Source organism: Phalacrocorax aristotelis, chromosome 10 (assembly GCF_949628215.1).
Source record: "Phalacrocorax aristotelis chromosome 10, bGulAri2.1, whole genome shotgun sequence".
Lineage (NCBI taxonomy): Eukaryota > Metazoa > Chordata > Aves > Suliformes > Phalacrocoracidae > Phalacrocorax > Phalacrocorax aristotelis.
Genome location: NC_134285.1, coordinates 14,360,973 through 14,384,273, shown reverse-complemented (window position 1 = coordinate 14,384,273; position 23,301 = coordinate 14,360,973). Strand labels below are relative to the sequence as shown.

General features: G+C 43.1%; 1 long non-coding RNA gene across 1 annotated transcript in view; it reads left to right on the top strand.

Moving 5' to 3' along the window:
* The window catches only part of LOC142062655 (uncharacterized), a 169,129-nt gene that overhangs the window by 56,608 nt on the left and 89,220 nt on the right, over window positions 1-23,301 (top strand). Inside the window, exon 2 of the long non-coding RNA XR_012662530.1 lies at window positions 12,125-12,319. This is a non-coding gene — a long non-coding RNA (uncharacterized LOC142062655). The remainder of the gene's footprint in view (window positions 1-12,124; window positions 12,320-23,301) is intronic.

Below are 23,301 nucleotides of genomic sequence, written 5' to 3'. Positions count from 1 at the left end.
AGACAGAAATCTTCTTTTGCTACTAGGACACAGGCTGGTGGGACAAATCACTTCACTTTTCACATTATTAGTCTTCTGAAGGCATAGATCAATTGCCCAGAGCTGTTTCTTCCTTTTTAGAGGCAAATATATAATCTTATTAATGATAATGTGTTTTTTGCCAACAGCATGATATTGTGTATTGTTCAGTTTAATAATCAGCATGAAACCTATTAACTGCATGAGATGTGTTGTTGGAAATCTGGGGTAAAATCTTTGGCACTTGGAAATATTAACTAACTTGTTTGCAGTACTGCAATCTCCTGCAGTAAACATTCTGGCAATTACAAAGATACGAGCTCTTACAGATAAGCTTTCTGTTCTATGCTATGCCTGAGCTTTACCCTGTAGTCAAAAAATAAGCCTTTTTGGAAGCTGTGAAATCCTGGAAGAGTTTAATCTAATTTAATTTCTAGTGATTGTGAACACTTGGGTACCTCCTGGTTCTGACTGAGTCTGGCAATGACTAAATCAACCGACCATCTCTTCTCAAGCAGTGTTGATTTTGGGGGTAGTAAATCAATTACCCAGTCAAAGATTTCACCTCAACTGTGTTTTGATGCTTATATGTTATATTTTGTGTTCCTTCATTGCTGTTTCACTTTTTGCTAGCAAGAACATGGAATGAAGCTGCTTTTATCTGTGATTGTGACTTTTTTTTGCTTAGAGTCAGTTTTTCTTTCCTTGCATGTGCCTGTCTCAGTTGCTCAATTTTGCTGATGAAAGTTTGAAACTTCCCCTTCACGAGAGGTCAGCGAAGCTTGCAATTTGTCACTTCAAGACATCGGTTCCTATAGCAAATCTCTCATTAAATTTTCCTTGTGCATATCAGAGGTTGAGGTCATATGGCCCCAGGTTGTCTTGTCTCTGAGGGAAAAGCTGGTGTTGGAGTGTTTGATTGCTCCACCACAGCTGTGAATTTCAAGAAGTCAATCTTTTCTGGTTTGCACTTCCTCTAGGGCACATTTCCTCTTCCACACAATTTAACAGTGATTGGCTGGTTTAATATCTTTTGAATAAGTTTGTTCTTAAATGTGTTTCCCCCATTTCTCCTCCATGCACAGTATGGAGTTTGTGCTCTGAATAACTTACTGGTTTGCGTTGATGCTTTCCATGCCCTCTGCTCCCTCTAATCTTCTTTTTAAGTATAGCAATAAGTAATTAGGGAATGTCGTTTACACTTTCCACTTCTGGTGCCATGAAAAGAATTGATGCTTATCCTGGTGCCTAGAAGTCCCCTCATGACTTTCCTGTTAAAACTGTTCTGCTATCTGCCAAGACCTGAATCTCTCTGTAATTACTTTCCCAACATTGTTCTGGTAGGAAGACTATCTGCAATCAGTCTATGATAAGTTTCCTTCTCATCTGTCCTGTAGAATTCCACTTGCTGGAGCCTGTTGCTTTAGACTTCTTTACTTTTCAGAAACTAGGCAGTGAAGAAGACGACTTTCTACATCTGTTGAGTAATTTCCCCATTTACTGGTTTTCTATGCAAACTTCAGAACAGCATCTTTCAATGGAAGGCTGTGGCTAGCATGATTTTTCATGTACATTTACTGTCTTTGGCTGAAGTACATGAGACTTTAGCAAGTTAAATCACCCCACTCTTTTCTTTCTATTGCATGGCATTTGGATTCACTTTTTCTCAAGGAAACAGGACCTTAGTGTTTAATGGAAAGCACATCTATGAATTAGATTTGCTAAATATCATTCACACAAATGGCAGTATATTCTCAAAATATTAACTCGTACTATTTTATATCTGTGTGCTGGTTTTGGCTGAGAAGGGGTTAATTCTCCTCACTGTGGGGGTCGGCTGCCTTTCCAGCTTCCCGCGCTCTGCCGCGTGGCGGGGGGGGGGGGCTGGGAGGGGCGGGGCCGTGGCGGGGGCGGCTGACCCCGACTGGCCAATGGCAGGTTCATTCCATACCACGTGACCCCATGACCAATATATTGAGAGGGGGGGCAGTGGCAGCGCGGAGGCGGCGCGGCGCCGGGTCGGCGGGCGGCTGCGGCGCGTGCGGTTTGTTTTGGCGGTTCGTTCCCCCTCTCCCCTCCCTTCCCCCCTCCCCCGGGGCTTTGCGCCTCTCGTTGTTCTCCTTTACATTGCATTTCTGTTGTTGCTTCTTTTAATTTTAATTATTAAACTGTTCTTATCCCGACCCACGAGCGTTACCCTCCTGATTCTCTCCCCCATCTACCGGCGGGGGAGTGAGCGAGCGGCTGTGTGGGGCTGAGCTGCCGCTAAACCACGACAGTCTTTTTGGCGCCCAACGTGGGGCTCAAGGGTTGGAGATAACAACAGCTGCTGGTCACAGCACCATGTTGTCCTTTTTGCAGTTGGTGTTAAAAATCGGTGTTGGTTGTTTGAGTCTGCTGTGTTCTGCTGTGATTAGTAATGTTTTGCCTACAAGATTTGTTACACAAACACTCGTTTTCAGCTTTATCTGGTATTTGGGGTTTTTGCTGAAACCATTACTGTACTTCGGATACCACCTTGTTGAGGCAATTAGCAATTATACCTCCTCCTCTAAGAGATTTTATATGGAGGAAATACAGAATAGTACCTTTGCAACTTTGTTCTATGATGTCTGTGCCTTTGTTACAACAACGTTTTTGTATCTTGAACATCCTTGGGTGGTTAAAGTGCACTTATTGTTAGTTTTTGGGCATGTTGTTTTGGTTTTGACTAAGCAATTTAAGAATATCACCCAGAAATCTGCCCCGAGGCTTGATAGTTACGAGTGGCAGGGCATGTGGGATAGCACGGGCAAATACCTAGGGCAGTGGGCACCCCCAGTGTTTTGGAGTTTCACCCCCGAACAAGTGCAGAATCCTAAAAAACTAGTAGAATATTTGGAGGAAGTATGTTGTTACGCTGGGAACTCCAGAGAGACACAGATAACTGCAACATGCTGGGGTCTGGCCCATGCATACCGAGCCCTGCTCAACAGTATTCAGTGCCCCCAGGGGGAAGAGAATGTCTCTGGATTGAAATGCAAAGTGACTGGCACTGTAGACAATCCAGCCCTGACAACAGGCACTGCAGCCACTCAAACCCCCACAACAAGTACCGGAGCTAGCTCAGAAAATAAACCCGTACCAGTATCAGTTGCCCCCATACACAACACGAAATATTGGAAGTGGACATCAACTCGTTTAGAACGGGATGATGAAGAACCAGGGCCATCGCGGGGAGAGGAGGGAGAAGTAATAAATGAAATAGAGACCACCCGATCCCTGTCCTTAAGTGAGTTGCGAGATATGCGAAAAGATTATAGCCGTCGTTCAGGTGAGCACATTGTCACCTGGCTGCTCCGATGCTGGGATAATGGGGCCAGTAGCCTGGAACTAGAGGGAAAAGAAGCCAAACAATTGGGATCCCTTTCTGGGGAAGGGGCGTTGACAAAGCAATTGGAAAAAAAACACAAGCCCTCAGCCTCTGGAGGCGACTCCTGTCTGGAGTGAAGGAAAGGTATCCCTTTAAAGAAGATGTTGCATATCGCCCAGGAAAATGGACAACTATAGAGAAAGGCATCCAGTATCTAAGGGAATTAGCTGTGTTTGAGGTGATTTATGGTGACCTGGACGATCAAAGGTCATCCAAAGATCCAGATGAAGCCGAGTGCACATGACCCATGTGGCGGAAGTTTGTACGGAGCGCACCATCTTCGCATGCAAACTCATTGGCAGTGATGTCCTGGAAAGATGACGAGACACCAACGGTGGCAGAGGTGATAGATAGACTCCAGGATTACGACACAAATATCTCTTCCTCGCTTGTCTCTGCTGTGGAGAAACTATCCCAAGAGGTCCAGCAACTCAAAGAAGATCTGTCCTACTCCCCACCTCGACAGAGCAGTGTCTCAGCTGTTAGGAATAAGCGTCCTTTGGCTCAAAGAAGGGGATACACATCACGGGCCACCCTATGGTTCTACCTGCGTGACCACGGAGAGGACATGATGAGGTGGGATGGCAAGCCTACTTCGACCCTACAGGCACGAGTACATGAACTGCAAGGAAGAACAGTCACTCAGGGAGGCTCTTCCAGGAAAGCTGCTGCTCCAGTTTCCAGCGAGCAAGTCCCCAGACAGAGGAGTAGAAGCGCAGATTTTATTTCTAAGTGTAATAGAGGGACTCCTGATTCACATTTACAGGAAGTGCATTGTGACTGCCATGATCAGGACTAGAGGGGGCCCTGCCTCCAGCTGGGTGGAGGAAAGGGATAACCGGGCTTACTGGACTGTGTGGATCCGATGCCCTGGCACGTCCGACCCACAGGAGTATAAAGCTTTAGTGGACACTGGCGCACAGTGCACCTTAATGCCATCAAACTATATAGGAGCAGAACCCATCAGCATTGCTGGAGTGACAGGGGGATCTCAAGAGCTAACTGTATTGGAGGCCGAAGTGAGCCTAACTGGCAATGAGTGGCAGAAGCACCCCATTGTGACTGGCCCAGAGGCTCCGTGCATCCTTGGCATAGACTACCTCAGGAGAGGGTATTTCAAGGACCCAAAAGGTTACAAGTGGGCTTTTGGTGTAGCTGCCTTGGAGACGGAGGAAACTGAACAGCTGTCTACCTTGCCTGGCCTCTCAAAGGACCCTTCTGTGGTGGGGTTGCTGAAGGTCGAAGAACAACAGGTGCCAATCGCCACCACAACAGTGCACCGGCAGCAATATCACACCAACAGAGACTCTCTGATCCCCATCCATAAACTCATTCACCAACTGAGGAGCCAAGGAGTCATCAGTAAGACCCACTCACCCTTTAGCAGTCCCATATGGCCAGTCCGGAAGTCTAATGGAGAGTGGAGACTAACAGTAGACTATCGTGGCCTGAATGAAGTCACTCCACCGTTGAGTGCTGCTGTGCCAGACATGGTAGAACTTCAACATGAACTGGAGTCAAAGGCAGCCAAGTGGTATGCCACAATTGATATTGTTAATGCATTCTTCTCAATCCCTCTGGCAGCAGAGTGCAGGCCACAGTTTGCTTTCACATGGAGGGGCGTCCAGTACACCTGGAATCGACTGCCCCAGGGGTGGAAACACAGTCCTACCATTTGCCATGGACTGATTCAGACTGTACTGGAACAGGGAGAAGCTCCAGAACACCTTCAATACATTGATGACATCATTGTGTGGGGCAACACAGCAGAAGAACTTTTTGAGAAAGGAGAGAAAATAGTCCAAATCCTTCTGAAAGCTGGTTTTGCCATAAAACAAAGTAAGGTGAAGGGACCTGCACGAGAAATCCAGTTCTGAGGAATCAAATGGCAAGATGGTCGTCGTCAGATTCCAATGGATGTGATCAACAAAATAGCAGCCATGTCTCCACCAACTAGCAAAAAGGAAACACAAGCTTTCTTGGGCGTTGTGGGTTTTTGGAGAATGCATATTCCAAATTACAGTCTGATCGTGAGCCCTCTCTATCAAGTGACCCGGAAAAAGAATGATTTCAAATGGGGCCCTGAGCAATGACAAGCCTTTGAACAGATTAAACGAGAAATAGTCCATGCAGTAGCTCTTGGGCCAGTCCGGGCAGGACAAGATGTAAAAAATGTGCTCTACACGGCAGCCGGGGAGAATGGCCCTACCTGGAGCCTCTGGCAGAAAGCACCAGGGGAGACCCAAGGTCGACCCCTAGGGTTTTGGAGTCGGGGATACAGAGGGTCTGAAGCCCGCTATCCTCCAACTGAAAAAGAGATATTGGCAGCATATGAAGGGGTTTGAGCTGCTTCAGAAGTGGTTGGTACTGAAGCACAGTTGCTCCTGGCACCCTGACCGCCAGTGCTGGGCTGGATGTTCAAAGGAAACATCCCCTCTACACACCATGCAACTGATGCTACGTGGAGTAAATGGGTTGCACTGATCACCCAGCGGGCTCGAGTAGGAAACCCCAGTCGCCCAGGAATCTTGGAAGTGATTATGGACTGGCCAGAAGGCAAAGATTTTGGATTATCACCAGAGGAGGAGGTGACACGTGCTGATGAAGCCCCACTGTATAACAAACTGCCAGAAGATGAGAAGCAGTACGCTCTGTTCACTGATGGGTCCTGTCGCCTTGTGGGAAAGCACCGGAGATGGAAGGCTGCTGTATGGAGTCCTACACGACAAGTAGCAGAAACTGCTGAAGGAGAAGGTGAATCGAGCCAGTTTGCAGAGGTAAAGGCCATCCAGCTGGCCTTAGACATCGCTGAACGGGAAAAGTGGCCAGTGCTCTATCTCTGTACTGACTCCTGGATGGTGGCAAATGCCCTGTGGGGCTGGCTACAGCAATGGAAGCAAAGCAACTGGCAGCGCAGAGGCAAACCCATCTGGACCGCCACATTGTGGTAAGATATTGCTGCCCGGGTAGAGAACCTGGTTGTAAAGGTACAGCATGTGGATGCTCACGTCCCCAAGAGTCGGGCCACTGAAGAACATCGAAACAACCAGCAGGTAGATCAGGCTGCTAAGATTGAAGTGGCTGAGGTGGACCTGGACTGGCAGCATAAGGGTGAACTATTTCTAGCTCGGTGGGCCCATGACACCTCAGGCCATCAAGGGAGAGATGCAACATACAGGTGGGCTCGTGATCGAGGGGTGGACTTGACCATGGATATTATTGCACAGGTTATCCACGAATGTGACACATGCGCTGCAATCAAGCAAGCGAAGCGGGTAAAGCCTCTGTGGTATGGGGGACGATGGCTGAAATATAAATATGGGGAGGCCTGGCAAATTGACTATATCACACTCCCACAGACCCGCCAAGGCAAGCGCCATGTGCTTACAATGGTAGAAACGACGACTGGCTGGCTGGAAACATATCCTGTCCCCCACACCACTGCCCGGAACACTATCCTGGGTCTTGAGAAACAAGTCCTGTGGCAACATGGCACCCCAGAGAGGATTGAGTCAGACAATGGGACTCATTTCCGAAATAGCCTCATAGACACCTGGGCCAAAGAGCATGGTATTGAGTGGGTGTATCACATCCCCTATCACGCACCAGCCTCTGGGAAAATTGAACGGTACAATGGACTGTTAAAAACTACACTGAGAGCAATGGGGGGTGGAACATTCAAGCACTGGGATACACATTTAGCAAAAGCCACGTGGTTAGTCAACACGAGGGGATCTGCCAACCGAGCTGGCCCTGCCCAGTCAGAAATCCTACATACTGTGGAAGGGGATAGAGTCCCTGTAGTGCACACAAAAAGTATGCTGGGCAAAACAGTCTGGGTTCTTCCTGCCTCCAGCAAAGGCAAACCCATTCGTGGGATTGCTTTTGCTCGAGGACCTGGGTGCACTTGGTGGGTGATGTGGGAGGATGGAGAAATCCGATGTGTGCCTCAGGGGGATTTGATTTTGGGTGAAAACAGTCAATGAACTGAATGGCACAATGTGAACTGCTATATAATACTGTGTGTCACCTCTGTGTTGTATCAATGATATCAGAGTACGAGCCTCCCAACCCATGGAAGATCAACTATGAAACAAGCCGTGCAGCAGTGATGGAACGATGACTGACTCGGTATGCAGCAACCCAACGCCACACACCATCTCTCCCACCCGGGAAGACTGATACAACAGATGGAGCCCAGAGTCATGGACTGGGTGAACTCAATGGACATTTTAATGGACATTTTACAGGGAAGGTCCATGAACTAAGGGAATGATGTCTGTGTATTATGTTAAAGGATGGGAAGGGGAGGGGTGGTGGTTGGTACGGTTGTATTGCATCATACGGGACCTGGGCATGGTGTAAATGGTATGGAATAAGGGGTGGAGAATGTGCTGGTTTTGGCTGAGAAGGGGTTAATTCTCCTCACTGTGGGGGTCGGCTACCTTTCCAGCTTCCCGCGCTCTGCCGCGTGGCGGGGGGGGGCTGGGAGGGGCGGGGCCATGGTGGGGACGGCTGACCCCGACTGGCCAATGGCAGGTTCATTCCATACCACGTGACCCCATGACCAGTATATTGAGGGGGGGCAGTGGCAGCGCGGAGGTGGCGCGGCGTCGGGTCGGCGGGTGGCGAGCAGCTGCGGCGCGTGTGGTTTGTTTTGGCGGTTCGTTCCCCCTCTCCCCTCCCTTCCTCCCTCCCCCGGGGCTTTGCGCCTCTCGTTGTTCTCCTTTACATTGCATTTCTACTGTTGTTTCTTTTAATTTTAATTATTAAACTGTTCTTATCCCAACCCACGAGCGTTACCCTTCTGATTCTCTCCCCCATCTACCGGTGGGGGAGTGAGCGAGTGGCTGTGTGGGGCTGAGCTGCCGCTAAACCACGACAATCTGTTTTAAGAGAAAATAAGAAATACAGTTCTGACTTGTATGACATTTATGTGCTTGTCTTCTTTTTTAGGCTGGCATTGCTCAGAGCCTCCATGCCCACTCTGACGGGCTGGGTACAGCACTGAGACTTGTGCGCTCACAGTGAAGTGGACTTTGCAGTCAGACACACTTCCATCACCTGGGGAAAAACGGGTTGTAGTGAAGGAGAATAGGATAATGGCTCAGCTACAAGTCACTCATGCAAATCCACAAAGAAGTTGAGGCTTCTAACTCTCATTGTTTAACAAGGGATTTGGGCACTTAAATCCTTCTAAGAGGGCAAGTGGGAGGGGAGTTGTTACAAAATGATTAGCAAATACTTTGGTCTGGAGAAAAACAGGACCTTGTCCCGTTTTTCCTGTGCCTTCCAGTGTACCCTGACTTGCAGCAATTTCCTTCCCTTTAAAGAACAAAGCCAATGTTACAAGTTAATGGTTCTTACTAAGCAACACAGTGTCATTTGCTGTCTTTGCAAAATAAGTCCTGCAGCATCTTGTATGGGGTCTCTATGTGCTTCCCTGCACATGCTTTTAATGTAAGCAGTGCCTTAGAAAGGTAGCTAACAATGCAAGTCAGCTGAAGAGAAGAAAATTTGGAGAGAGGGGGAGGCAGCCCTTAAGGGAGGGCAGCATAACCTGTTGTTTTGCTTGGGGTGTTGAGTTCTAGGACACAACAAGTGGGTGCAAATACCCCTGTGGCCAGAGAAGCAGACGAGGGGTCCAGGGGCTGTTAGGAGACAGAGGCACTACACCACCGGTGTTGGAGAAAGAAAATTCAGATTGACAATCACAATGACATATTGGTGAGAGTGCAGTGATTGGTAAGTGCAGGCATCAGACCAAAGGAGCAGACACTTCAGTCAGAGGCATGATCCTCCCCATCATCACCCCTGCAGCTTGAAACAGGGAGAGGGTGTATCAAATCCAACAGCTGGAGCTGTTCTTGCCTTGCTCTGTTGTTATGAACAACCGCTGTGTCATTCTCACAACAAATGTCTGGGTAATTAAAGTCACCCTTGAGGACCTCGGTCTGTTGGCCTGAGGCTTCCTTAAGCAGCCAAGGTAAGGTTTCATCAGCCTCATCATCCTGATTACAAAGTTGGTAACAGATACCAAACCTAAGATCCCCCTTGGTGACAACCCCTCTAATCTTGATTCAAAGGCATTCAGTAGACCTTTTGTGATCTCAGCTTGCCGCCATACACTCAAATTTCTCTTTTACATAAAATGCAACTCCACCTCCTCCCCTTCCCTTCCTATCTTTCCAAAAGACTTTGTAGTTATCTGTTGTAGTCTTCCAGTCATGCAAGGTTTCCCACCAAGTTTCTGTGATTCCTATGATGCCGTAACTCTCAGAGTGGGTATGGAGCTCCAGTTCTTCCTATTTGTGCATTGGTATACATGCATTCAAGGTGGCTGGACTTAGGGTTCTTGCCTTTGGAGAGGGTACAAAAAATTATGAACAATGAAAGACTCAATGGCCTGCTGCGGCACTGGATGCTGATTTTCCTTAACTTTTGTGATTGCAATGTAAAGAATCACTTTCTATCCATAAATTTTTCATGATCTGATCACAGTAGAGTATCAAAGAAACTGTAAGGGTCCTCTGTGCTAATCCATAGCCGTTCTAAATGCATATACAAAGAATCCTAGTGTTGTTGGCAGGCCTTATAACTATGTAGGCAGGGTGTCAAAGAGCGAGCAACTCTCTTTGGCCTAATAGACAGGAGTTGAACTACTAATACCTTCAGTTTCCTTTGAAAATGCATGCAGTGCAGGTGCTCCTGTGAAGTGTATTTGACTGAACAAGTTGCACAGTCTTTCTATCTTCGTATTAAAAAAATGATAATAATTTAATAGTATTTAAAAAGAAAAAAGCAAGTAACATGATATTTGTTACTAAGCAGAGAGGCAAACTATTTATCTTTCTAATAGGAGCCACTGGGAAAAGAGAAATTTGGGGGAAAAAATCAGCCAGAGGGAATAGGTTGATGAAAGCTATAAGTTCTAAGACGGTTTTATTTCTTTGCTGCTTTGTAGTTCCTGTGGGTAAGCGAGTAAACCTGACAGTTCAAACTACATTTTCCTCAATATCTCAAAATTCGTTCGACCTCCTATGTTACTAATTATTTTTCCACCTGAGAATCAGCTATTTTGTTGCAGGCTACAGCAAGGAAAAAAGATGCAGCTTTATTACCATTACCAGGGTCAAAAAAAAAAAAAAAAAAAAAAAAGGAACTCTGCATCCTTGATAGCATGCAGCCTTTTGTAAATAAGAATATCAGTTCCTCTGTTTTTTGGTGGTTACAGTAAGATCTTAGCACCTACAAGGTGGAGGGAGGAGGTAAATCCTTTTCTTTCCACTCTTGAATGAATAAGCTCTGTTATTTAAAAATTTATTGATTTCTGTAATGCTAAATGTATAACATATGCAGGAGATTTTGATCAGCATAGAATCTGTAGGCCTGTGTTAAGAATTGTGGAAACCATGAACATTAATTTAGCTTCTCCTTTAGAAAACATCATACAGGCATTAATTAAGTCTCTAATTAGGCATCCTATTACACTTTGCTTTAGAGAGGTTAAGGGCCTGGCACATATACTCTGTCAAATCAATGGGAGTCTTTACATTGATTTCCGTGGGATTTGAACAAGTCACAAAGGAATCGATTAAATTTTTTATGGGGTGACAAAGAATTAAATTCCAGATATCTGCCCTACCCCTATCCTTTCTTTTCCTTTGAGTCTTTGATGGTCTCTGAAAAGAAAGTTTGGAGTAAAAATATGATGTCCAGGACAATAGCTTAACAGTTCAGTCGATCTGTATAAGTTCTCTTGTCATTAAGTGAATAAGAAATGTAAATAGATAATTCATAAAATAGTTACAAACTCAAGTAGCCATTAGTAAATGTTTTGGATTTGTGGTTTAATAGCAAAGGTGAGCGATCAGAATTGAGGTGGTCTAAGGACAGGCCTTCCTGAAGATAAAAGTAACAAGCAACTTGCAAACAGTAACTTGAGAAATTATTTATAGATACAATTTATAACCAACCTTCAGAAATGCAACCTTGCAATAATGAAATGGGATTATTCATAGAGCAAAAGCTATACAGTAAGGTCAAAGCTGAAATATGGAAATAATATATTCTGTGGTTTTACAAGGTCCTATAACACTGTAAAATATAAATTCACAATTCCTCTAACTGGCCTTCTGTGGAGCTGCCACTTTCGCTGCCTTCTTCCTGGAAGACTATTCTAGTCCTGTGAGAAATGGATGCTGTAAGAGCTAGTCATGGTGTTGCTTGGTATCACTTGTGGGGGTTATGCCTCAGGATTTTCACAGACCCCTAGAAGACATCCATGCTCTGCAGATGTTAGTGAAGACTTGTGATTATTGTCTCATAAATCTTGAGGTGTGGGCTAGTAAAGTTTTTAATGAGAATTTTCAAAGATCTGTGAAATTGGGCCAATGTTCTGAGGAGTCCTTTTTGTATCTCACATCCCTGTTATCAGTGAGAAGATTTGATGGTTAATATGAGAGAAATGCAATTTTAAATCATGACAGGAATTGTTTTGTCCTATATATCAAGCATATTATTTTTCACTGATATTTTCAAAAGTATTTGTATAATCTCAAAAAAGTAAAACAATCTTTCACCGTATAATGTAGGTTTAATGTCCTTCTCTGCTTCATTACATCCATTAAGCAGTTTTGGAAAATAGTTAACTACATTAGGAAATGTTAACATTTTTTTCCTTTGTGCTTTCAGAGAGCAGAATGCCATTTTAAAGTCAATTGTGCTGAAGGTCTAAAAACTTAGTCCACAATATGAAGCTTCTGAGATGTGGAGTGTGGAAGTGACAGTAGAAGATCATCGCTGATTCACCATTGAATTGTTTGATACACCAAATATCCAACTTCAATCAAAAGAAGCAAGTGAGCCTCATAAAATGGTCCTTTATAGGTAAGATAATTAATTTATCTAGTTCTTTTTATCATCTGAGAGAAAGAGAAACTGAAAAAATCAGTCATGAAAGAGTTGAACAGAGATTAGGTTCTGTCATTTCATTTGTACATAAAGGTAGATGGGGTTTTTGCTAGTTTGAATATCAGTGATTGAGCTACTATTTTTTAAAATAAATTATTGTAATCTGATCAAGAGTATCAAACAGTTGACAACTTTGTTCTGTCCCATGTCCACTTCTGTGTCCAGAATTTCACTGTATTATAGAGGCAGAGGGCTTGCCATTGAATGTGCTCCTTAATATGTGGTGTAATATCAAGTCAAAATAAGCCTCACCTTCAGCTGGTATAGAAAAGCCGTCCGTCCATTAAAGGAGGCCAGTTAATATCAGGGGATGATCTGGTCACAGATGTTTCTGTGATCAGGCCATGTTAAAATGAAATTAGTGGTCCTGATCCTAAACTGTCTCCTTACCTTCTGTCCACATTAGCTGGATTTGAAAAATTATTCCTTATGATTCTGTGTAGTGAGCAAAAAGAATAATTTTATAAGTATTCTTCAGCCTTCTTTCAGCAGAGAAAGGCCAAGCAAGAGTAACTTTGACAAAGGAGATGTTGCTTCTTATTACTTTCTTCTTACTTTTTCCTGAGCCTTGCCTGGCTTGAGGTATAGGCCAAGCTACTTGGCATATCCTCAATAACTTCCTTCACTCAGATATTTAGCAACTTACTGTAATTAAACAATGTTCTTGCTTTTTCAAGCAGCTTAAACTGCATAGATAGAGTAGCCACTGGGAATTTAAATGGCAAAGTACATTAAAGGGAATGTTGTCTGCAGTTCACTGGACGCGCCTGCATGGTCAGTGTGCTTAGGCTGTGTGTGTGGGAAATGTTCAAGTGAAAATAGATCGTTATTCAACTGAAAATAAGTCTTTCTGACAAGATTATGTTGTAATATATTATTAAGGGAATATCTGCAGAAATAAGACTGTCTCTCCATTTTCTGTTTCCTGGAGGAAGGTGAAAAGAGGGGATAACAAATCTAAAGCCAAATACTGTAACTTTATTGACTTAATTGAAATTGCTGCCAATATCAGCTGATGGAAGAAAGACTTGAGTCTGTTTCACAGTAACTTCTTAAAAATATAATATGAAGTCATTACTCTCTTTTTTTCTTCTAGAATTTAAAAAGGAAATAGCTTACGTGGTGATTTAGATAAAAGAATCATTGAATTGTTTAGGTTGGAAGGGACCTTTAAGATCATCGAGTCCAACTGTAGCCCTAGCATTGCAAATCAACCACTAAGCCATGTCCCTAAATGCCACATCTACATATCTTTTAAATACCTCCAGGGATGGTGACTCAAACCACTTCCCTGGGCAGCCTGTTCCAATGCTGGACAACCCTTTCAGTGAAGAAATTTTTCCCAATATCCAATCAAAACCTCCCCTGGTGTAACTTGAGGCCTTTTCCTCCTGTCTTATTGCTTGTTACTTGGGAGAAGAGGCCAACCCCCACTTCACTACCACCTCCCTTCAGGCAGCTGTAGAGAGCAATAAGGTCTCCCCTCAGCCTCCTCTTCTCCAGGCTAAACAATCCCAGCTGCTCCTCATAAGACTTGTTTTCCATACCGTTCACCAACTTCGTTGCCCTTCTCTGGACATGCTCCAGCAGCTCAGTCACAGAACCACAGAATGGTAGGTGTTGGAAGGGACCTCTGCAGATCATCTTGTCCAACCCCCCTGCTTGAGCAGGCACACCCAGAGCAGGGGGCACAGGAACGTGTCCAGGTGGGGTTTGAATGTCTCCAGGGAAGGAGACTCCACAACCTCCCTGGGCAGCCTGTTCCACTACTCTGCCTCCCTCACAGTAAGGATTTTTTTTCTCATGTTCAGGCAGAACTTCCTGTGTTCCAACTTGTGCCCATTACCCCTTGTTTTGTTGTTGGGCGCCACTGAAAAGAGTCCAGGCCCACCCTCTTGACACCCACCCTTTAAATGTTTGTAAGTATTGATGAGATCCCCCCTCAGTCTTCTCTTCTCCAGGCTGAACAAACCCAGGTCTCTCAGCCTTTCCTCGTATGGGAGATGCTCCTGTCCCCTGATCATCTTTGAAGCTCTCCTCAGGACTTGCTCAAGCAGTTCCCTGTCCTTCTTGAACTGGGGGCCCAGAACTGAACACAGTACACTAGATGTGGCCTCATTAGGGCAGAGTAGAGGGGGAGGATAACCTCCCTCACCCTGCTGGCCACATTCCTTTTTACGCACACCAGGATACCATTGGCCTTCTTGGCCATAAGGGCACATTGCTTGTTCAGGGTCATCTTGCTGTCCACCAGCACTCCCAGGTCTGTGTCCTTGTACTGAGCCCCAAAACTGCACACAGTATTCAAGGTGTGGCCTCACCAGTGCCGAGTACAGGGGCACGATCACCTCCCTGCTCCTGCTGGCCACACTATTCCTGATACGAGCCAGGATGCTGTTGGCCTCCTTGGCCGCCTGAGCACACTGCTGGCTCATGTTCAGGCGGCTGTCAGCCAGCATCCCCAGGTCCTTCTCCACCAGGCAGCTCTCCAGCCAGTCTTCCCCAAGCCTGTAGTGTTGCATGGGGTTGTTGTGACCCAAGTGCAGGACCCGGCACTTGGCCTTGTTGAACCTCACACAGTTGGCCTCGGCCCATCAATGCAGCCTGTCCAGATCCCTCTGCAGAGCCTTCCTACCCTCCAGCAGATCAGCACTCCCACCCAATTTGGTGCCATTTTCAAACTTACTGAGGGCGCGCTCAGTCCCATCATCCAGATCATTGATAAAGATATTAAACAGAACCAGCCCCAACACTGAGCCCTGGGGAACACCACTTGTGACTGGCTGCCAACTAGTTTTAACTCCATCACAACTCTTTGGGCCCAGCCATCCAGCTAGTTTAAGTGCAACATAACCATTGTACTGGGTTATTTGTCATGTTTAATGAATTTATCAGAGATTTCATTTTCTTTGTAAGTGCCAGTTATCAGTCTAAGGTAATGGAAGATGGTTTAACATGAACTGTCAAGGAAGTTTATAAAATTATCATGTCAACACTGTACTCTTCCAGCAGAGTTAGAGCAAGATAACAAGAAAATGATGTTGTCATTTAATTAAACAGTGTGCATTAATATTTTGCTATTACTTGTTGCTTATTCTTCATACTGGCAAGTAATAGCTGTCATTTTATGGTGCCATCAGTTTGTTGTGCTTGGTGATGGACAGTTCCTCAGATGGCCTGAAAACTTCAGGTATTAACTTGGAGGAGGGCCTGTGTGTAGTAGTAGTAGTGATTTTTCTCACCCTCCTATCACTAACCTAATGAGATGCCAAACAAGATTTCAGTCACAGTTGACTTGCACATATTTCAGATGCGATTTCCTGTTCTCACTTTTTCAGCCATCAGTGGGAGTACCAATACCTCAAACTAACATCTTTTTGAGGTATAGCCTCAAGTTGTCTGTATATTCAGGGTTCCCACATTCTCTCCAAATCATCATGTTGGGTTTTTTATTTAAATTTAGACCTGAAAGCACAAACTCCTGCCACTCAAAACTCTGATAGTTCAACAAGCAGAGCTAGCTAAGATATCCATGCTCATTTGGATCACATTGGCACAAGCACTGCTTGTGGAAACCATGTGAACTCTCCTGGAGTAACAACAAGAGTAGATATAAAAGACCTTGCTGTAGACTAAGGCTGCCAGTAATACCTAAAACACATCCAGATGCACAGAGAGACTGGGCTCAGATTAAGTCACTGATGCTAATCCCAATTTCCACCACTACAGAAAAACTCCTTTGAACCTAGCTTTATATTTTAGGTTAGGAAAATAATATTTCTTTCCAGCAGTGTTGACAGGTCTTTGGCAATGATAATTAATGAGCATTGAGTTTTCCCTGTGGTAACAATAGATTTGTTCTGTACTTCTTAGGAACATTTTTGGCCTGTCTTGTGGCTACCCTCAATTATTCTTTTTTATTCTGAGATTTGTGTCAAAATAAATCCTGTCCCCTCCAGGATACTTAAGGACTGGTGGAAGCGCTGTCTATGATGGTTCTACTCCCTGTCAGAGTCTAACTAAATAAATAAGCATTGTCCATTATTTTGCTTTTCTAAGTAATCTTACTCCTGCAAGTGACTTACTTAAGTTTGCAACTTGGCAGTTTTCATGTCTGTCAAATTCTGGTCATTGTGAAAATATTTTGTTTAAATGTATGACTCTCTTTCATTGAGGAGGTAGGTATCTTCCTAACGCTCTCACAAGGAATTGTAATTTCTCTTGTGGTAAAAACAAGCAGTCTGAAACGGCCACAGTGCTGGAAACTAGAAAGCTGTACAAAGGTAGTAAATGACAGACTTGCAAACTAAAGAACAATACAGAAGTGTACACAACTCAGAGAGGATTTGATGTGATTCAGAATAACCCAGCATGACTAAAGATTGGAAGTTGCTCTTGTTAAGCATTTCTTTATTGGAGTCTTGAAGGACTGAACACTGAGCAAGGCTTTGGATCTGGGTGAGGTACGTAAGCACACAGAGCTGAAAGTACTCTTTAAAAAGTTTTCCTGAATCATGCCCTTATCCTTGGGAGATGCAGATTGCTTGATCGAAGAATTTCCCTCCTTTCTTGAAATAAAAGAAATTTCATTGGGAAATGCAAATGCTTAATGGCTCTATAGATCACATGCATCTCCGCAAACCTAGAGAGGGGTGCACACGTCAATTCCCACTCCTAGAAGGCCATTTACATCTGGCAGAATTTGGCCTTCATTTTTAAATTAATTTTGCACTGGAGATTTTGTAATGTTATGCAAGCAAGAAGAAAGTGATCTGTTCTTGCCACATACCTAATATATCTATCATTACAGCTACCTAGCAAAAATTAGTAGAAGTGATTAGAATCATAGGATAATTTGGGTTGGAAAGAACCTCAGGAGGTCATCTAGTCTAACCTCCTGCTTAAAGCAGGGTCACTTATGAGATTAATATGCTTCCAAGTTTTGGGGTTTTTTTATGCTTCCCAGCAGATCACAGGTTAATTCCAACAAAGTGATAATTTCACCAAGTGTCAATCATTTCTTTAGAAATCCAGCTATTATCACTCTTATGTGCTTTTAATTCATGGGTTAACTAGAGGAGCTCGGTAATGTATAGTGACAATTCTGTAGTCCTTTAAAATGTTGCACTCATTATTATACCACCTTTTAACTTTCCTCATAGATTCAACAAGTGCTAGAAATACTATTGTTATGGTAATTATGGATCCCCAATGGAGGTATTTAATTTTATGGCATGTTAAAGGCTATAACAGTTTATTTAAAGGGGGGAGGGGAGGGTGCAGGGGGGGGAAGAATCTTGCTTAAAAAAAAAAAAAAAAGAAAAAGAAAAGCAGCTGAATGAAATGCTTAGTGCCATTTATGAAAACGCAAATCTTAGAGGTAAGATTTTTTAAGTAATGCATTCTTCAGGGGCTAACAATGAGAATGGTGTGGCCATCATTTTTAGCAAATATTGACTACTGTTTCTAATTCAGAAGAGATATCAGTGGCAGCTGAAGAGAGATTAAGCTAATAACAAAGTATGTATATTATTTTCCTTTCATTATTCTTGTTAAAAGAACCAAGGAAGTGAGACAATTAATGATTCTGCTCATGTGTGCGATTATAATATTGGTTCACAGAGCTGCAAAGGCTTGCTCAGCGCTTAACTTCGCTCACATAAGTAGTCCCTTTGGCCTGAAAAAATGGATAAGGCCCTAGTGTTTGTGCTGTCCTTTTGGAAGCTTTCAAAATGCAGTTATCCCTGTGTGAACCTTGAACAGCACTCATAGGTTTGACTAAGAATCTGAAAATACCTCCCCATGCCAACAGAAGTGGCAGAGCACAGCTGCTTGCTTTTCAGCTCCAAAACCTTTGGGTTTTGTTTGCAGCTGCCTGTCATAAGTGCTTGCTTTGGAGAATGTAAATAACTAAAGATGAAAGATGATTTTTGTACAAGGGAAAATAAGTAAATAGATGGATGAAACCTTTGCTGAACTCACTGCTCTGTTTAGTTGTCTGAGTACCTGTTTCATTGTCCATTGTAACCAATGGGAACGGTTCCATTGGCTTTAGCAGACACTGTGCTGGTCCCTGGAACTGTAGCTGTAAGTGCAAATGAAGAATCCTGCAGAACTGCTAGAGCTGAAGGATTTGGAAAGCTGAAGTAGGATTAAATATTAATTTCTGCCTGATTGGTATCATCTGGGACTTAGTCACAGAGGGCAGTAAAGAATAGGTTAAAATAAAAAAACTCACAGCCTGAAAATCACTAACATCCTTCCCTACCCCTTCCCCAGGAGTGCAATTCTATTGCCCTTTATAATTAATATATCATGATAACACCAAGTATGGGCTGAGTGTTTGAGAGTCTGGAGCAACATAGAGTCAATGATTAAAAAATGTCAGATAAGATTATAAACTGATGAAGTGGGAAGCTGGAGAAAGCAGAGAGGTGAAATTCACAGGTGGCAATCAGATAATGTTATCACCTCAATAATATTTTTAACAACTCCATGATGTCTTGGAGGCACTACAATGGGAAACAACAGTTAATAACGGTTTGGTGAGTCAAGAGTGTTGTAGGGAAGAACCTTTCTGAGTTAGTTCCTCGGGAGAAGGAAGATGGGATGTGGCAGATGGCAGAAAACGTTGAGCTAATGTGAAAAGAAAGACTTTGTTCACCATCGTTCTGTGGTAATAGTAAGAGCCGTGAATATGAGGGCAAGGAGCCTCAATTCAGAACAACTCGGGAAGCAAATCTAAGTTTCAGTAGTTAAGGTGGGAAATAATTTGTGGCTTGATCAGTGAAGGAACTGTATGTATAGAGGGAATGTGGGCCTATGAATTGGAGGCAGAATGATTTAGTGCAGCAGGATTCTTTTGAGAACATAATGAGCTTCTGCCCCTAAATTAAAACTTTTCTTTAAAGATTTTGAATCCAAAAATAACTACCAGGGGAGTTTCACAGAAGCATTAATTACTTTCATTCCTAAATCTGACGGTGATCCAAATTCATGTTCCAACTACCATTCTTTTTCCCTTATAAATTAAGGCTATAGAGCTAAATTATTGGCTTCAAGGACTGCAAAGGCAATTTTCTACATCATATCTCATTCCCAAGTTAACTCTTATACATAGATTATGCACAAACAATGCTGAAAACCTTTATAGCAGGTATCCTTTGAGCTAGTAAACTCTTCATCTACTAAACAGAATTTCCTAATGACCGTGTGAAAGTATGTGACTGTCTAGAGTGGGATTACCTCTTCTCTAACCCTCCAGTGCTCTGTCTTTGGCCCATATTTGATACAACTGGCTTTCTCCTTTTTTGTAAGCCTACAAGTACTATGATTTTATGAGTGTATTTCCTCATGGTCCTTAATTATCCTTTTTCTTCTGGCTTTCCAAAGTGTTTTTGCTTAATAACATGGAAAGATTCTTATGAGGCATAGATGTGTCTTTCAGATGTATCTTCTGTTTCAGTTATCGCTACCTTGGATTGGTTTTTTGTTGAGTTGGGAAAAAATGTTGGTTGCCTGTGGGGATTTTTTTTAAATAAAACAAGGAATTGGTATTGCCATAATTCAAGACAGACTCTGCATCTGTGCCATACCCACATGCTATTTAACTTGTCCACTGGTTGAAATAGAGGGGTTTTTTTCAGACCAAGATTAGTGCTTACACCTGGGGACAGCCAAAGTTGCTCCTTCCTCATGTAAGGTCAAAAATATCCCATGCTTATCTCTGTCATAAGATTTCAATACAGAGGTCCATCTAGCTTCCACTTGTTTCTTCTATGTGCTAAATGCTACCCTCAGTTCAACTGTTGGGACAAGGAAGCCCCAAAGAATAACAACTGGATTCTAAGGATGGGATCTAGGAATACATTCTTAATTTGCTTCTGTGGTTCAATAGTGAAGGAGCATCTCCCTGCTTCTGCTGGGACTTCTGGACTGGTGCAATGGTTGCAGGTCACCTGAGCCTGGATCTAGGCTGGGCACGTGTGTCCTCTGGCAATGAGTCCATTTAAACCAGTATCTGAATGAAATATCCTATATGGGCAAAACCTTTTTTTTTTCTCTTTAATTGCATCTACTCCTTTTCTTTTGTTATATTTTCCCAGTCTGCAAATGTAATTAAAATATCACAGACCTAAAAGGCCTGTGAACAAAGAGCAGCAGCTTCTTGGGACTGCTTAGCTTGTCGCAGCCCCAGCTTTTCTGTTTTTGCAGGCCTAGGTCTGAGAAATAAATTCTCCTTCTAGAAACTAAAGTTTGGATTTAACTGAGCTTCAAGTGAGCATAGACATAAAAGTAGTCATTGTTCTTTGTTGCCGTTTATGATACGGGGGATTTTTTAAGCCCTCAGTTGGCGCCTTGGCCTACTGCTTGCACGTGCATGTTTATAGCCTTGCAGTCACCATCCTCCTTGTTCTAACACAGAGTGATAGAGGCAGGCTCTTTGTTTTTCTGCTTTGGTTTTATCACCAGTTGGGAATGGATTCTGGCTTTTTTCATTTTTCTGGTTGATGCTGGAGCAAACGTCAAACTTAACAGATTTCTCCCCCAGACTGCTGGTGCTCTCTGAGACCTGTATCCCTGTTCTCCTGCAAATGTAATAGTAAAAAAGTTAATGTTACTGGTGGCCTCCTGGCATAACATCATTCTCCCAGAAACGTAAGCTTAAAAACAAGGCTCTGAAAAAAAATATCCTCTCATTCTACAGCTGACATTTTTTGAAATTTCTGAAGATATTTTGTAATTCAGGGGTATTTAAATCCTACCTCAGTCATTAACTTCCATTGAAATAACTGGATCCTGGAATAACTTGAAAATGTGGGCTGCATTTTTAAGTAGATATTTTGTAGGAAATAGAATGAAGTTAAGGGTTTAACAGGAAACATAACTTGTATCTTTCATCTTTTTCTAACTCTTTGGTCTTGTATCCACTTCTTAAAACATTCAATATTTCAGGTTTAAGAAAAATGCACATTTTCTCTGTAATGTGGGCCAACGCTGGAAGGCCCCCAGTAACTGGGACACCTGAATGGTATAATGGTTTAGCACAATAAAGCCAAGACATGTACATCAGAGGCATTTGACTTGAGGCTGTCAAAAGACATGGAACTAGTAAGGTGAACTGTTCCCTGTTTTTTTCCAGTCCAGTATTCTTAGCAAGGGAAGTCGGTAGCAGCCTGTTTCCCAAAGTGTGTGTGAGCCCCCAAGTTCTTCTGGCCACTGAATTCTGATTTTCCTTGTTTTTTAACCAACTCAGCACTCTTTCTGGCATTTGTTATGCTTTGAAATGTGTAGATGGGATGGCAGAGCAGTGTACTGCACTATGCATACTTAGTATTTGGGAACCAAAGAGAAGAAGAAATAACCTGGGCTCTTTTGCAAGAGAATAGGGAAAGGCTTGTCTACCAGATCTCACATTTCTGGCAAACAGCTGGCTGCAGTTTTAATAATGAGCTGCCCATAATTGGAATGTATTTAATCCAAGTTAACACACATGCACTAAACTTGCTAATTGGGAATTTCTCTTTATAATAAGCACATTACTCTTGCTTTTTCAAGTAATGTTAACATGCTGATACGGCAGAGAGAGTGCACCTCGCTACATGAATGCAGCTAGCAGGCCCCAGTGCATGGTAATTTCTGAAGAAAACATATGGTAAGAGTAATGGCTGAAGTCTGTAGACAGCTTGCCTAAATTACAGTGCATCCATTGAAACCAGGACACATGCTAAGCTGCTGAAAGCAAAGAGGTGTCATTAAAAAATGATTCATATACCTTTGCCTTAATGAGTGCTCACACTTGAGGATTGCCAATTGCCTGATCAATAGCTTCACGAACGCACAAGGCAAAATTCTTTGTAGAAATGTAATATTTCCATTACAGAAGTGTGTAACTTCTGCATATACACTTTTGACTTAAAGACATTTGAAAATAGTATATTTTTATATATATGTGTTTCTGAAACTGGCCTATATTTGAATCTCGTAAATAAACAATCATGCACTGCCATATGGAGCAATTTCATAACAGCACATGGTGAGGTTCTAATGAGTTTTACCATACTGTGCCTGACAGGTGAATTTTCAGCTTTGATTACAGGAGGCCAAAAATAACTCATCCAGGCCAATAAAGTTTGATTTAGATAAGACTCGATTATTTTTGCTATCAGCCATTAAGAACTGTTCTATCCTCATTTTCATTTTCTAGGCACATAGCCTGGCAACAAGCAATAATGGATATTTATTGGGCTATCAAATCCACAGAGACTTGTTTACTTCTCCAAGTACTGCGATTGTCAATGTTCTGTAGTCCACTGACTGCTATCTTTAAAAGGTGTCACGTTAAGAGTTGTTTCCAAGCTTAACTCTTAAACTTTAAAAAAGTACTTTGAAGTTATTATTAGTAATGCAGTGCCTAGAGACCCCATTATGCCAGCCAGGGTATAAACAGATTAAAAGACCTGACACAGAAATGTGCAGACAGTCTTTTCTACTTATTGACAAGCCCAAACATCTCCAAAGCAGACAGCGCCAGTCTCAGTCCTGCTGCAAATGGGCGCCTCTCCATTGAATTAATGGCAGCATGAACTCTGTTAACGAGACATATTGTGCTATTGAAGGATTACAATATGAAGCAACATAGGTGCTGCCATGCTCAAACAGAGCTGAGTTCTGTCTACTGCAACACTGCATATCTTGGAACAGACAAAAGCAGGTCTGATAGGGGAATGCTTAGCAATCTTGTGTTAAGCCTGTGTCATAAGCTGCTACTACCTTAAATCTCACCCTCATGTCATGTAATTGAATATCAGCCTTAAGCCTAGGAGACCAAGTTATAAGACCAAGGCAAAGCCACAGAGTTAATTTTAATGAAACAACCAAATAAATATTGTTTTGCT